Genomic DNA, 15,728 nt, shown 5'->3' on the forward strand with positions numbered 1-15,728 from the left:
GTTTCTTTCTCTACTTAAAAAATAGCCATTTCTCTATCTGTGTATTAAAAAATTATGAATATTAAAAAAATACATTTTTCCTTTTTGATATTTTAACCACTATCTTGTACCATTTGACTATCAAGCCTGAGAATTTAAAAACAAAAAAACAAACAAACAAAGCAAAACAAAACAACAACAACAAAAAAACAAACAGGAGAAGCTGAAGGCAGATTAATGTCCCATTTTGCGGGAAGACAGTGCCGGTCAAAAATCCCAGCCCTCTCCAGTACTATATGACGTCCCCCCTAAAGGTTGTTTTTTGCTAAGCGCTGAAGGAAATATGAAGTAGTGCTTTTTCACTCATTTTACTGTCACTTAAAATACGTCCATAGCTCAGCAGTACTCCTCTGCAAATTTTTTTTTTTCTTTTGAAACAGGATAGTATACAAAGATGGAAACAGAATTTTTCTAGGCTACTGGGACCATAAGATATCAATAGAAATTAAATGTACTGATACTTTGACCCTCATTTAATCTACTACTTACACCTACCAGACTTCTCAATTATCAGCTTCTGTGATTAATTACAACATTCATGCATTTCATGAACTGGCAAAAAAAGTCTTCTCAATTAAATAGAATTCTAGAAAACAACTTGTCCTGAATGCAATGCTATAATGGCTCCCAAATTTATAGCTAGATAGATAAACAATTGTTAATATACCATCTATAACATCTTTGGGGTCTATATCAGTAAGATTTATAAATATCTATTTTTTCAGTATTTTAAAAATGAATGCAATTTTTAGTTTAGCTTAGGAATTTTCAGTCACTTGTAAAACAGTGCATGAAGCAGCCTGTTTTAGATGCAGCTAAGAGATGAAAACAGTATAGCCATTGCACTGAGGTTGTCTCTCAGATCTGCCCACATAAATATACATGGAATCATGCGCCAGCTTGGTCTTTGCTACAGTGGTTTGGGTAAAGAGAAATAGTTTTTTGTTAATTCCAGATCACTTGGACAGAGCAGTTACTCACACAGTTATGCCACTTGATCTGAAGGAGCAAATGGAAAGGAGTTTTTTGAGCACCAGCATGCAGCAGCATGAGGGGTGTCAAGCTTTTCCGCTCAGCTGAATCAGAATGGGGCACATGATTAGGCTCTTGTTTGCACACCTTTGAATTTCTGTCTGTATAGCTGTGATTGATTCCTGCACATGGTATGGATTTATCAATATTCTTGCTAGAAGAATTTTCTAAGGAATTTCGTGGATTAGGAAAGTATGAGGAAAACTTTCAATGATTTGGAAGTATGTTTTATAGGAGTCTGTTTTCAAACACAATTAAGGCAAAATTTGGCACCAAATAACCTAGTATCTATATGGTACTATATCTTAATAAAAATCAAGAAGTTTTTAACTGAGCTTGGGAACTGGACCTCCATTTTCTGAGTCAGTGGCATCACTTTTAATAATCTCAGAAAACCTCTCAGTACTGAAACTTTCATTAGAGATTGTTTCTTTCTCTACTTAAAAAATAGCTATCAAAAATATTTTTGAAAGTTGCTTTGCTTTTTGCTGCACTTCAAAACATGTTCCTAAATTGTATTATTTCAGTTTAGTTTCGATGTAATTTGGTGTTCTCTCTGACTTTATGTAAAAGTTAACCTGCACAACTGGTAGTAAAATGAGACTGGCAGTAATGTTCAAACAAACCCTTGGTAACAAAAAAAAATGAAGTCAGGGGAAGAAAGCAACTTAAATATCAGAAATGTTTTTAGATAGTATATCATGCTCAGGAAATTATTGGTTAATGAATTTGGTGTGTATTGTCCCTTAGGGTGCACCCCAAAGGGTGCACAACAGTCTGCTCTGAAATGTTGGATTCCTTTATACAATAATTTTAATTTAGATAGTGATCTTTGGTTCTTTAATTTTGCAGTTGGGTTTTGTTTTTTTGTGGAATTTGCTACAGTTAAAAGCTTACTATGCAGAAGGCCCTTTTTTAGCTTTGGACCCAGATATTATTTCTTCTTCTTTAAAAACTGGATCCTTCAGAAATGATTACATCAGATGAATGGTAGACATCTGGAAGAATAAAATGGAGAAAAGGAGAGATGAAGGACTAAGAAGTAATTAAGTACTGGAAATGGGATTTGGAATTGCTATTTTATATTCACAATTCTATTACAACTTCCTTATTCAAGTATTTAATCTCTCTCGTAGTTTTTCATCCATACAATAACATTAATAATATTCACTGTCTTCCTATTCTCTGTTTTGTATAGTAATGTCTGAGATTTTTCTCTGTAACAACTTCCAATACTAACTACAACAGAAATGGGTCTTAGACATTACAGATTATACAATATTAAGCTACAGATGCAAACATTGGAGCAAAAATAATAAATAAATGTTTGCAATTTAGGTTATTCTAGATTGCTCTAAGGGCAACAAAGTTCCTGGTATACTCATATATATTCTTTGTAAACATTTGTTCTTTTTTTTTGGCTCTTTGGGATACCCTCTTTGGGCCTGTTTTGTAGTTTATTTCTCATAGCAGAACATACCAACAAGACCTGTTAGCAAGATTAATGTACCCTTGAATAAAATGGTATTTGTTTATAAAGACATCTTTAACAAAAGTACCATCAAAAGATTCTTAATTTTATCTCCCTTGCAATCTAAAGCAAAGATGCTTTTTGGAAATGAACTGAAAACTTACTAAAATACATATAAGATTTTATCTTTGGGGGATCATTGTCCACAGATAAAAATAATTTTCTTAGGATTTAATATTACTTGCTGATGATATTGTATGAAAGATTTTGGAGCTTTCTGTCAGAAAGTGTTTATAAAACAACATAAAAACATAAAGCTTTGTGCATGCAAAAAGATGTAAGGGGAGAAATAGTGATTTTTCATGAATACTTGGTTATGCAAAGACTATGGCTTTCATCCATTCCAATATTCTCAAGCTCTCAGGTCAAATAAAGATAAAAGCAATTTGTTGTCATTTTTGCCCCACATGATCTAGAATGCTTGAAATCTGTCTTAATTATTATTTGCATTTGTACTACTCATTGTGGTACATGCTTCTGAAAGAGAGAGAACAAACAGAAGTTAGGTAGTTTGCTGAGGAATGTAGGCACATTTTTAATTCTTCAATATCCCAGTTAGATGTGGAGATAACATCTAAGTTTTCTTTTATTTTGTTTTCACAAGGACCTTGTTGATTTACCTTGTTGATTTTGGCTCCTTCATGAAGGAACATTATTGCCCAGCACTACTCTTCTAGAAGTTTTCTGAAGCAAACAAATATTTTTTGCAAGCCAGAATATTTTGTTTGAATGAAGTTGTGTTCAGTTTTTTTGGAGCATAAATTTTTGTTAATGTAATAGCAACATAATTAGAAATTATTCAGGATCCCATTAAATTTTTAACAATGCTTTTTTAATACCCTAATGTACGAATAATTTGCAGTGGCAGATCTGTTGTTTTTCAACAACAACAACAACAAAATGTTCTTAAGCTAAGGATTTATGGTCTATTTTAGCAAGGGAGTGTATTCAAGGCTAAATTTCATTTGAAAAAAATAACATTATACACAGTAAAGAACAGTCAAAAGAAAATTCTTATACAATACATGCGAGATTAAAACAAGGACTTAGTGGAGCATTGTCATCCAATTCCTGGCAACTTGCACTATGTGTCCATGCTTGAGCAGGGTACTTGGACTAGATAACCTCCAGTGATCACTTCCTCCCTTAAACGTTCTGTGATTCTGTGATTTTTGAATGAATATGATATGTTTGCAGTATGAAAAAATAAAAATTGGTATAAGCAGTTACGGCAAACTATATGAAATGAAAAAGAAAAAAGATCTACCTTTTGTTGTGAAGGTACAGCAGACTTCTGAGTGACAAAATTAAGTAGGTATTTTTAGCTCATTGGTAACCAGTCAGTTGAAGATCCAAAAGAAAATGAAGGAATCTACAACTCATGTGTCTCCTTCAAAGCTGTAAAATAGAATTCATGCTTCTGTAAGAGATGAGATGGCTGGAAATGTAATGCAAGTTCTCCAAAGGGTAAGACTTTCAAACTGTCCATTTTGGTCATTCTTAAGGAGATTATCAAACGAACTAACCATATGGCCAGTCTGGAGGATGTGAAAAATAGTAGTAAAACAGCAGGATGCAATTGGACGATAACACAGTTTTACTCAGAACAGGTGCTTTCACGTTATATTTATGGAGTGACCAAAAACTAGTAATTGATTGCAATGCTAAGGTCAGAATTTGGTAGCACCGAATTTGCCTGATCTTGGAAATGCTGGTTTATAGCATAAGACTTTCTTAAAGGGTATCCTAAAACCTAATGTCTGAATCAACTGAGATTATTCTGCTTTATGCTTATTAGTCTGTCTGTTGAAACAAAAGACAGCCCCCCCCCCCTTTAATTTACACCTGTTTCTTTTTGTAGCTATGCACTTCAGCTAAAAAGGGCCAAATCCAGTAACCTTCTGTTTTTTCAAGTCTTGTTTTTTTCCAGAGAGGATGGTTCAGACTTCAAAATTTGTGGATCAGTGTAACCAAACAGATACTTCTATCAGAATACAAGTCCATCATAATAGAAGGCATTTGCACTCATTTCAGTCTGAACTGCCACAAAACAATTACAGTTTTGTCTCAGCACTGTGTGAAGTGTGGACCTGCATAAACATGAGTATTTAATCTGAACAACTACATTTTGAGAGACTTTCCATAAAGCAAGTTGTTTCTATACATATTGATATACAAATATCACTATGCCAATTTGTGTTAATCTAATGAACCAGCATGGATTTTATCTGCCATAGATTTCATGTTCTGGGAGGATACCAGGTTATTGGTCCTGGTTTCATTACAGCATCACTAAGGGCCTTCGGGTCAATATAAACATTCGTTGAAACCTGTTGCTAACTCTGCTGCTGGAGACTGTACATTTCCCATTGAATATATTCACAATTTTATGCCAAAAAATGCCATGCGATCTTCTGTCCATCATTTCTACAATCTGTTAATATCTCTGTGACTGTCAGCTGCATTCATATCATTACAGAGCAGTACATCCTCCTTTTTTACTTCACATACTATTCCAGTTTAGGAAGATATACCTGTTACTATCTACTATTCTTTACTTATTATTTTTTTTTTAATGAATATAATACTCATCTTCTTATGTTGATCACGTTTTCCAAGAATGACAAGATGTCTGAGATTCTTAAGCAGTTTCCTTTTAGCATTCCCTAGTTATCATATTGTCTGATTTGCATTGCTGATTCTTTTCTGATGTTGAACCACATTCTGCTAAAATTTCCTCCCTCAGATATTTCATTCTTATACTAAGTCAGACTGACTCACATTCCTCAGTGAATGATATTTAACACAGTGATAAAGATAAGGAAATACATGTAGTAATAGTCATTGATTTCAGATGGCCTATATTAGCCTCTACAGTCTTGAAGGGTTTATAGGAAATATTTTACTCCTTTACAATCTCCTTGAGTGTCCTACTCTCCCCTTACTGCTAATTCTTCCTATTTCTGTTACTTATGAGAAGTTCCTTTTCAATCTTTGTTCTTATGTGGTGATCCTTTCCAGTTTTCAGTGGTGTGAAAGCTTCATTTCAGCTTTCCCAGTTTTGCCTACAGCCCATGTTTTCTATACAGGTCTGGCAGGCTTACTGTTAAAGGCATTTACTCTTCTTGTTCAAATTATTTATTCTTTGCCTATTTTTAAGACCTTTTTTTTTTTTTCTTTTTCCTTCAGACCACTGTCTCTGGCCTTTGGCTGCTCCTAATAATCATTTCTTTCTCACCCACAGTGAAACCTTTGAAGTTGGTAAACTCTACTTTAAGGAGTAATTTCATTTAACTTCTTCTTTTATTGCTCTCTCCCACGGTGGGATTTAGATAGCTTTAACGTGGTGGTATGTTGTAATGCTACATAATGTAATACAGGATACATTTCATTAAATACATATGACACAGTTTCTTATACCTAGAAAGTGACACAAATGGAACAGTACAGTACCTGGATCACCTCCTCAAAATTGTTAATTCAGTTCATACAAGAAATCCATTACAGTATTACAGAATTTTCATGTCTTTTATGTCAGATTGGAAAAAAAAATCTGGTTGGGAAAGTTTAAATTAAATTGGCTACAGAAGCTATTTTTGGTACCCAAGTTTGGATTCCATACAGAAGCAGCATGTCTGTGTTTTCTAATGCACTCTCTGTAATGCACCTGCTGTTTTTTCTTGTTCTTTGAAGTGAGGTTCAAATGTGCAGGCAGAGAAGCCTCACAAGCTTTACAGAGGATAGAAAATGCTTCAGCATCGACAGCTGCCTGGGACTGCCACAAAATACGATCAGCCCCAAACCTGCAATTGCACATGAAGATCAGCAGATAAAGTGGATGCAATTTCATTCTAACTGATGGACGCTTGGACCTATGGTCAAAAAGCTAACCTTGCATTTATTGTATCATTCTAGCAATCACTTCAGCTGTGGAGAGGTCCAGTTGAGCTATTAACAAAAACACTAAGGCTTGACTTTTTATTTTTATTTTTTCTCTTTATAACCAACATAGCTGAGGAAGTAAAACAAAATTAATCCAGAAATCAAGGGCAAAAAGTAACAAATTAATCAATTTTCCTTACTAGCAACACATTTATACATCACTGAGAAAAAAAAAGCAATGAGAAAAGGTCTAACGATGTAGTTTATAAATTGCAGTTTGCATGTCTTTGAGACATAAAAATCAGCTATTGCCTATAAAGGATATAATGGCATCACTGAATGTTTGGAAACACCGTCCATCATTATCATTCCTGAGGGGTTATATTAGCCTTTCCCTCTGTAAAGATTTTGTGTTCATCATTTGACAGTGTGGAGACCAGGAAGCCTACATAATTCCAAAATGAGGCTGAAGCTAGAAGAAGCTGAGGAGCTCCTTATGATAGAACTTCTGTTGGTTTTAACAGTGTTTTGTCTTATATTTCCCACAGAAACAGAGGATTTTCCTTTGTTGGAATTTCTCTCCTTGTCAACAAAAGAAGGAAGGGAACAGTCAATCCCCTAGCACAGAAAACAATAAAAACATGGGCTAAACTCTGTTTCCAACTTGAGGTAATTAAGGAGGAAGATAGTCAAGGTCCTTCAGCATCAGCTAACAAAGAAAGAAAGCATGGCAGAACATTGTGTGCAAACTCAGGAGAGAAGGAACGCATTTCTGCTTTTAACATTTGATCTTCTTTACTTTAACCTTTAATTACATCAGTGACTCTATGCATGAGAGGGGAATTAAAGCCTATTCTAAACTCTGAATTCTAAAACCCGTCGCTCTATAGGGAGAAATAATTTATACAGTCCTGCAATCCAGGAATTTAATGAGCCTTTATGCATGTAAACAAAGTTATAGCTCTTCTTAGCTATTGCATAGCTGTTCTGTAAATGTGGCTGGGGTGAAACAAAGCCGAAGTTGTATACAGCTTTGGGGATCTTACTTGGATTTTAAGGATGGTGATCCTGTGGTAATTATATTCAGACTTGTTAAATTGTTGCTTGACTGCTATTCTAGAGCTACCAAATATATGCTTAGACTGTGATCAACTGTCCTAGTTTAGGCTGGGATAGAGTTTATTTTCTTCATAGTAGCTGATATAGTGGTGTGTTTTGGATTTAGGATAAAAAGTAATGTTGATAACACAGCAGTCGTTTAGTTGTTGCTGAGCAGTGCTTACACCGAGTCAAGGACTGTTTGGCTTCTCATAGCACCCTGCTAGTGAAGAGTCTGGGAGTACAGAAGAAGCTGGGAGGGGACACAGCTGACCCAAACTGACGAAAGGGATGTTCCATATTGTATGCTATCATGTTAAGTAATAAAACTTGGGGTGGGAATTGGCCAGGGGACTGCCATTTCTTGGGGACTGGCTGGGGATCAATTGGCTGGTGGTGAGAAATTGTGTTCTGCATCACTTATTTATTTATTTATTTATTGCCATTATTATTATTATTATTATTATTATTATTATTATTATTATTATTATTAAATTGTCCTTATGTCAACCCACATATTCTCTCACTTTTACCTTTTTTGATTCTTTCCCCTATCCCACTGTTGGGAGGGAGGGAGTGAACAGCTGTGTGATGCTTAGCTGCCTGTTGGGTTAAACCATAATATCAGCTAATACTAGTTTCTCTACAGTTCAGGCCAAACAATTCAATCTAGTCATTTCTTAAGCAGAGAAAATTTGAAGGGAAGTAGCCATGATGTATCTCCAAAAGATTAAAAGTGAAAAAATGGTTTTGTTGAATTTTGTCAAGACTAAAGGATTCTTTTAAAATCTGAAATAGGAATCAGCATTCAGGAAAATGTGGTGTATAGAATACAGAAAAAATGTGTGTCTGTCATTCACATCTTTTACACCATCTCAAGATGATCCCTACTACTGTACAGTACCAAAAAAATCCACCTCAGAAGGCGTTTTCTTTGTTTTGAAGCACAAACTTACTGCAATATGCCTCCTTATTAAAATATGCTTATACATAGCTAAGCTGAATGGATTTTTTTATGAGGTGATTCATCATTAGAAAATGATTGAGAATTTAATGAAATACTCCCACATAAACATGTCAGTTGGAACAAAGATTTCATCAGAGATAATCCGCATCTTACTTGAGAAGCAGAGAACTGTATCCTTGCAGAGCCAGCAGTCTAGTGGTTAGGATATTTATACCCTGCTTCTTGAATAAATATATATATATTTTTCTTTAGAATAAATTATATATACATGTGCAAATGCTTTTTGTATCAACACATACAAGCATAAATCACAATAATTATTTTATTTCCTATTTTGCTGTAGTCATAAAACAAGGTGGAAAAAGGGGAAAAAAGGGAAAAAAAATAGAATCAAAGAATCAGGAGCTTCCTATATAAGTATGTCTTGAAAATAATTTACTTGTATTTTAACCTTATGCAATAAGTAAGTTTAAGCCAGTGTATTTGTAAATCAATGCCAGGACATTTTAGTTATCATTTGTGTTGATAGAAAAATATAATGGAGGATGCTATGTAGGTCCTGTTACAAGCTTACATTTGAGTGACTTCCTTTAGCATTTATGTTTCCTATTGAAAGACAAGACTTGAACAAAACATATATAAATATGTCACATTTTCACATGTAATTCCCAAACTTTCAAAATCAGGAACTAATGTATGCAGTTAACCCTAAACGTGCCTATAATTATCTGATTTATATAACATATGGTAGCCAAATCATGGACATATATTTTTTAATTGAAATACACAAGTACTTCTGGCAAGAAAATGGTAACATTCTCATCATGTATCTATCAGAAAGTGTAGAAAATATACATGATTTCCCTTCCTCGTAACACCTAGACTTATATGATCCTATAACATGGCTACCTTGTTTCAGCTGACTGACTTTAATGAGGGATGTGGTGCCCAAATGACTTGGGCCTTGACAGTCTCTGGGAGTTGGCAGGTATTGAAGAAACAAAAAGCATATTAACCATTTTGCACATAAGCCTTGAGCTCTGAATTATATCACCTAACAATGACATAACCATTTGTATGTTTTTACATGCATTAAATTTCACGTGACTTATGGACTGACTCTTAACACATCTTCAAAGGAGAAACAGTTATTTCCTTTTTTGAAAGGTTTACATAAGCATAAATTTAAACCATTTTTATTTTGAATTTATGTATTACAGTTACAGAGACAGAACTATTTACAGTATCCAAATGAGTTAGTAGTTAGGAAAAGCTGACACCTTATGTTAGAAGGAATTTGGTATATTTATGCCATCCTTTATGATTATTTCGTATAGCCACAGTGGCTCAGATGCTTAACAATTTGTCTTTCATAACGTTTGCTAACTGAAGGACTTGAGACAAAAATATTCTTAAAAGGGTATATCAAACACTCACTCCTTTTTTATAGAAATTAGCTCAAAATCAGCTCTGTCACAGCGGAACATTTAGTGAGCTAAACCTTATCTAGGCAAACAGCTGAAAGACACCAAAGTAGAAAAAGGAGGAGTATAGTGAATGAGCACTGCTATTGTTAAGCTACAGAAATACTAATCCATGGCCTCAATATCAGCATGTCTTGAATGAACATGCCACTTGAGAAAATAACAATGTATTAGGGCTCCACTGAAAGATTTAATATTCAGTTGTATTGGTTGATCAAAAAGTGTAAACAACATAACAATAAACATGGAATCTCTGTATACTGATGATAATGGTTAGCTTTAACTCTCTGTCTAGACCTGCTAAATGCTGCTAAATGAATTACTGAATACAATGATGAGATGTGATTTGAGCATTCTGTTCCCAGTATTAATTTTCTGGATACTGGCAGAAGTTGCATAACCAATAAATGAAAACGTACATGGGCATATGCTCACACCTGTCAATAGCAAATTGTAACTTTGACAGCCCAGGAATGTTAGGAGTAGAGGGGCAAGTGGCTACAGTGCCCGGACAATGTGGAAGGCAGACAAAATGACGTTTTCTACTTAATATGGGTGCTAATTTCAGTGCCTACTTTTTATTACTGATTTTATCCTTTGAAAACTGAACAAAATAATGAATTAGTTATGTAGGAGATTATGGATATCATTTTCATGGAAAACTCTTTTATGGGAAAATAAATTCAGTGCAAGACATCTGGAAGGCAAAAAAAAATTTCAGTTATTAAAGTTATTTTTGTCAGTGATGTTAAATGGCAAAGAAAGAGAAGAGCTCAACTATGCACATGAAAATTCCATATCCTTCTTCATTTTGAGCATAAGCATATTTGTGTTTATCTTATTTCATCATAGTTTTGTATTCTATATATAAAAGAATGCATAATGATGCAAATGTAGCTGAGAACAAAAGTGGGAGAAGAACGGAATGAATTTCAGAGCTCAGTAGAAGTATGCAAAAAGTAATACATGAAAGAGGAAAAAAAAAGATTCCTATTCTGGAGAGCAAGAGTATGAAAGGGAAATTGTAAAATGATTTAAGAAAATGTATGGACTTGTATGCAACAGAAGCTACAAAGAAGAGAACTAAACACACGTAAAATAAGGAAAATAATAAATATCATTGCAAATAATGGGTCACATTCTCACCTGGATAAATAGATGTAGCTTCTATGATTTCAGTTTCAGCTATACTTATTAACAGCCAGATCTACAGTAGCAATTTCCCTGTGGTAATTGACCTGTGGTAATTAACAATCATTGACCTGAGGTAGATATAGTTGGGCTCTTTGCATCTCTGCTGTAGCTAGCATGGGGGTTTACTTCTGCTTTCAGACTTGCCAGGGTTAGTGTTATATATCTTCCCAAAAGGTGCATTGATATTATATTTAAAATAGTCCAACAAGCCTGTGGTTCTGCAAGCATAGATTTACCTAGGAAGCAGCATGCTTAGCAACAATGGTATCCATGGCAGTATCTATCATGTAAGAGTCTAAATGTGGAAGCTCTTTCCCCTTTCACAGTTTTTTTATGTTACTACCGTCATTCTGCCTACAACTGGTTCCAGCCCTCATTCACAGCTGAAGCTGGGCCAAGTATAGATGCACAGGAGACCTGATCAGATGAGTGTGCTTATGACCCCCATGTGAAGCCCCCATATTGATAGTTTGGGATTATGTGGCCAGTGTGGGGAAGAAAAAGGCTTGGTGACAGACACAGAGGCCACTGCTGCTGTCCCACACTGAAGATTCCAGGCACCAACTGGTGTGAACACATGATCCCCTGAACCTGGATTAACCTGGCTTGCAGTGCTTTCTAGGGTGATGAATGACCTTTGAAGTCCTGTGCTGGAAAACTGTATCATCTTTACACTGAACAGTGGCCTTTTGGTAAATGCCTGCAGAGTAGAGGTGTAACGTGCAGGTGTAACATAGGGACAGCCCTGCATCTGACTGCAACTGACTGAAGCCTGCTGTGTATTGCAGAGCCCATCTGGGTGTATGGAAAGCCTTTTCACCCAGGCAGCCATCACTGGGGCTGGATGCTGCAGCCATTATGGCATCCATGGTTTATGGACTATCTGAGTAGTACTTAGGTAGAAGACAGAACAATTTTAACTGTTTTAAAAAAAGATTAAACTTTTTTTTTTTTTTTTTAGTGGGAGTATTCTCAATCTTTTCTCTCTCAGTCCTTTTTCTCTTCCATCGGAGTAGTCACTGGCTCCTTTCCCCTTAGCTATGGCTTTTGACTCTCCTCCCAAGCCCTATCTGTCCTGCAGCACTTGTGTTTTCCCTAATCCTCCAAAGCCTCTCCATTTGGGTCTTTGCCACTTCATCTGTCCCATTTCAGGTATTTCCCCATTTTCCCAGGCCTTCATTTTATCTCCTGGGACCTCTTCCTTACCCTCTGCAGCTGTTTTGTTCTGGCCCCTGTTGAATCAGGGATGAGGACACTGTCTCCTGTACCTCCCTGGGCCTCTGCTCTCTGCTCTGGCTTCTGGCCAGGACACTTCCCCCTCTGCCATCCCTCCAGAGCCAGATCTCAGCAGCTGTCTGCCAGCTCCCCCATCCTCAGTCCTGTTCATGTCTGGCCCAGGCTGCAACAGTTGTTGCTCTCTCCCCTGCACCAGGCTTCTGTGGGACCTCTTCTGCCCTGGCCAGCCATTTACCCCTGGCTTGGGGCCCATTCTGCAGCTGTCTTCCCTCACGCTGGGCCTCTGCCTCCTACTTCAGGCCCCTCTTCCTGCCCAGCTGTCCTCCTCCCCCGGTTCCCAGCCTGCATCCTAGGTTGCTGCCTTTGGTGTCTTAGCCTTTTCTCACCCCTTGGCAATTTCTCGTGACCCTCTAGGTCTTGATCTTAAGGTCAGACTTATAGCCCGTGTCGCATAACCAGGCCTCTGCTGTTCTTAGCTTTTCATCCTGACCTAGCTCAAAGGCTGCTTTCCTTCAGCTTACATCTGCTGTTGGCACCTGGTTTCTCCCACCCCACTCAAAGCCTTCCTCCCTTTGTCACATTCTTTTTTCCTCCCTCCAAGTCTTTTCCTATGGGTCCCATCCCCCTTGCCCAGTCCTCAGGGTCCAACTTTTCCTTCTTTACCCCCCCACACCAAGCACTGGGAAGTGGTGTGGCAACAGGTCAACTGAATTCCTCCCATAACACTTTATTATTTTGACAGCACATCACAGCAGTGACAACCGAGTTGCTGGAATGGCCTCCAGAAACATCTGCAAGTCAGGGGACAACATGGTCCATGGCAGAAACACTGTTAAAGAGGAGACCAACGTGACCCATAGGAAAATCTGTAATAAAGCAGTGGCCATCACGGCCCTCAGGATTAATAGGAGCTAAGGCAGTGAAAAGAACAGCCAGAACAGCTGTGGAGTAAGCTATGATTTGCTGCAATTGTTCTTCAGCAGGCAGGGCCCTCTTAGACTGGATAAATGGAAAACAAGCAACCATAACTTGCTGTTCCAGTATGGGGAATGCAGGGGGTCTGTGGTAGTAACCTGTGCCACCTTGATGCCAGCGCTTGCATAGGCTGCAGCCTGCAGGGAAGTGGACTGCATATGAACAGGTGTGAATGCTGCAGCAGACTTTAATTTTCTGCCTCAGACTAAGCAAACTGCTCATTACTGACCAGGGGACAGGACAGTAAGACAGCTGCCATGCAGAAGAGATTTCCAGCAGCTTCTACCAACCAGAAAATGACATTTAAAGATAACAGCAGTCTCTTTTTCTGACCCACTGATTAACCTGGTGAGTCATGCCATGTTATTGCACCACCATAAGCCCTGGCAAAGGATGGCCTGATCAGAATGCTGGGTGGGGTATAGAGGGCTGACATCTCAGTGTTCAGGTCTGTCTTCCTGCCAAAGCGTCAGAAAAGACCCCTTCAGCCTTGCACAACTACTGTCCTTTTCCCTCTTCTGCCCCAGGCACACCCCAGGATGGAAGAACTACTTCATTCTCTCTGCTTGTTCAGTCAGGTCCTCGCTTCCAAAAGTGACATCAAAACCTTAATAAGTGAGTCCAGATTGGTTTGGCAGTTAATGCCTTGTACCTTTAGAAACTCCACCTTCAATTTTTTAAATTTGAATCTCCATTCATTTTCTTCTTGGGCCTAACAGCAGCAAGCTAGCTGGACGCTTCTTGGTTCTGTCTCAGGATAATCCATCGGCTGGTAAAGCCCCAACCTCTTCCTTCCACAGCTGGAAAAGTCCAGATGTGTTCTTTTGGAACCACAGGTCAGACTGCCTTAAATGTTGCTGGGAAGAGGGACACCTATTCTAGGAAAATCAAGGTAGAAGAGAAAAATAATAGGAAAGGAAAGGAAGGACCAGGGCAGCAAGTTGGTTTAAGGAAGGAAATAAATTGCAGATGCAAAAGGAAAGAAGGCAGGGAAGGACAAGGACCTTGAAGTCCAGGAAGAGCTGAGAGGTTTGATGAAGATTAGTTTGGCAGTGTAAGCAGCAGCAGTAAGGTGGGTTCAGAAACTGGGTTTTTGAAGAATGTTACCTAAGGACTTTTTCCAGTGTTGAGCTATTCTGTGGGGCTTAAGTACAAGGTTTCCACTGCACATCCACTCAGTTTCCCCTTTCAATTGATGTGGGATATGAGTTAGAAAGAAGCTACTGTTTTACCTTCATCGGGATGAAAAAAAAAATTCTTACACCCAAATGACTTTAAGACCTAAACTAGCTCAAAATAAATTGTTATGGGGAGTCCTTACAAATAGTGAAACTAGTTCTGATGTAAAATGTAGGTTAGGTGGCTGTGGTCTATTGTTTAATTCAGTGAAAGATCTGATCCTATCTTTAAAAGTAATGAAAATAGTTAAAATCCATGTTAAAGCATTCAACTGTTGTTTGTTTGTTTGTTTTATGCTTAGCTATATTTGAGGAGGGGTGTTGTGGCTCATCGTTTTTCTTGGTGTGTGAATCTACCATTCTTTAACTACTTCATAGCTGCATTATCTGCTACTAGATACGACCTGCAGGTGAGCAAAAAGAGCCTTGCAGACCCATGTCTGTCACTCTGAAAAGCAATATCCTTCAGAGAAAGCCATCAGATTCTGCTGCAATGCAGTGAACGACTGGGTAGGGTTAAAAGCCTTGTGCACAATTCCTGGTGGCTGGCTGTTAATCTCCAGGAAAAGCCCCATGTCTTAATTGCTATTGTATAATTAGTAACCTCTTGCATCTAACCGATGTTAAGCTGATGCAGTAATGTGCCAAGTCACTTTCATTCTCTGTAAATGAGGATCTAGAAATACTGCTATAAAAAGTGAAATACTTTCTTTTTAAGTACTTTGAAAAATACTAAGATCAGCACCATCAATGTCATATGGCCAATTCTGAAAACCAACAGAACTGCCACAGACAGCCAAAGTGTAAGTGACTGGACAAAGTGGTCCCCAAGTTTGAAGATATAAAATGAGAAAAGTCTGACAGGCTTCTTATACAGTGTATGTTGTAAAGGAGTCAAACATACCAGCCAGTAACCATCTCTTAGTTTGAGATTTAGAGAATATGGAGCTGAAAGTAAGGGAAGAATGAATTTATTTTAATACAGTGTGAACCTCAGGGCAGCCAGATGTAACTACGCTTGAAGAAACTGATGTAATTTTATTTAATATATATGGGAAGATATCTGAATGTTTGATATTGGATTAATTGATAGCTCAGTATCAGTGGTCAGT

At 37.4% G+C, this 15,728-nt stretch overlaps 1 protein-coding gene across 40 annotated transcripts in view; it reads left to right on the top strand.

Moving 5' to 3' along the window:
• NRXN1 (neurexin 1) overlaps nt 1–15,728 on the top strand; it is a 725,132-nt gene that overhangs the window by 18,464 nt on the left and 690,940 nt on the right. The gene's annotated exons all lie outside the window — the stretch shown is intronic.

This window comes from Anser brachyrhynchus (assembly GCF_964034855.1).
Source record: "Anser brachyrhynchus genome assembly, chromosome: 3".
NCBI classification, from domain to species: Eukaryota; Metazoa; Chordata; class Aves; order Anseriformes; family Anatidae; genus Anser; species Anser brachyrhynchus.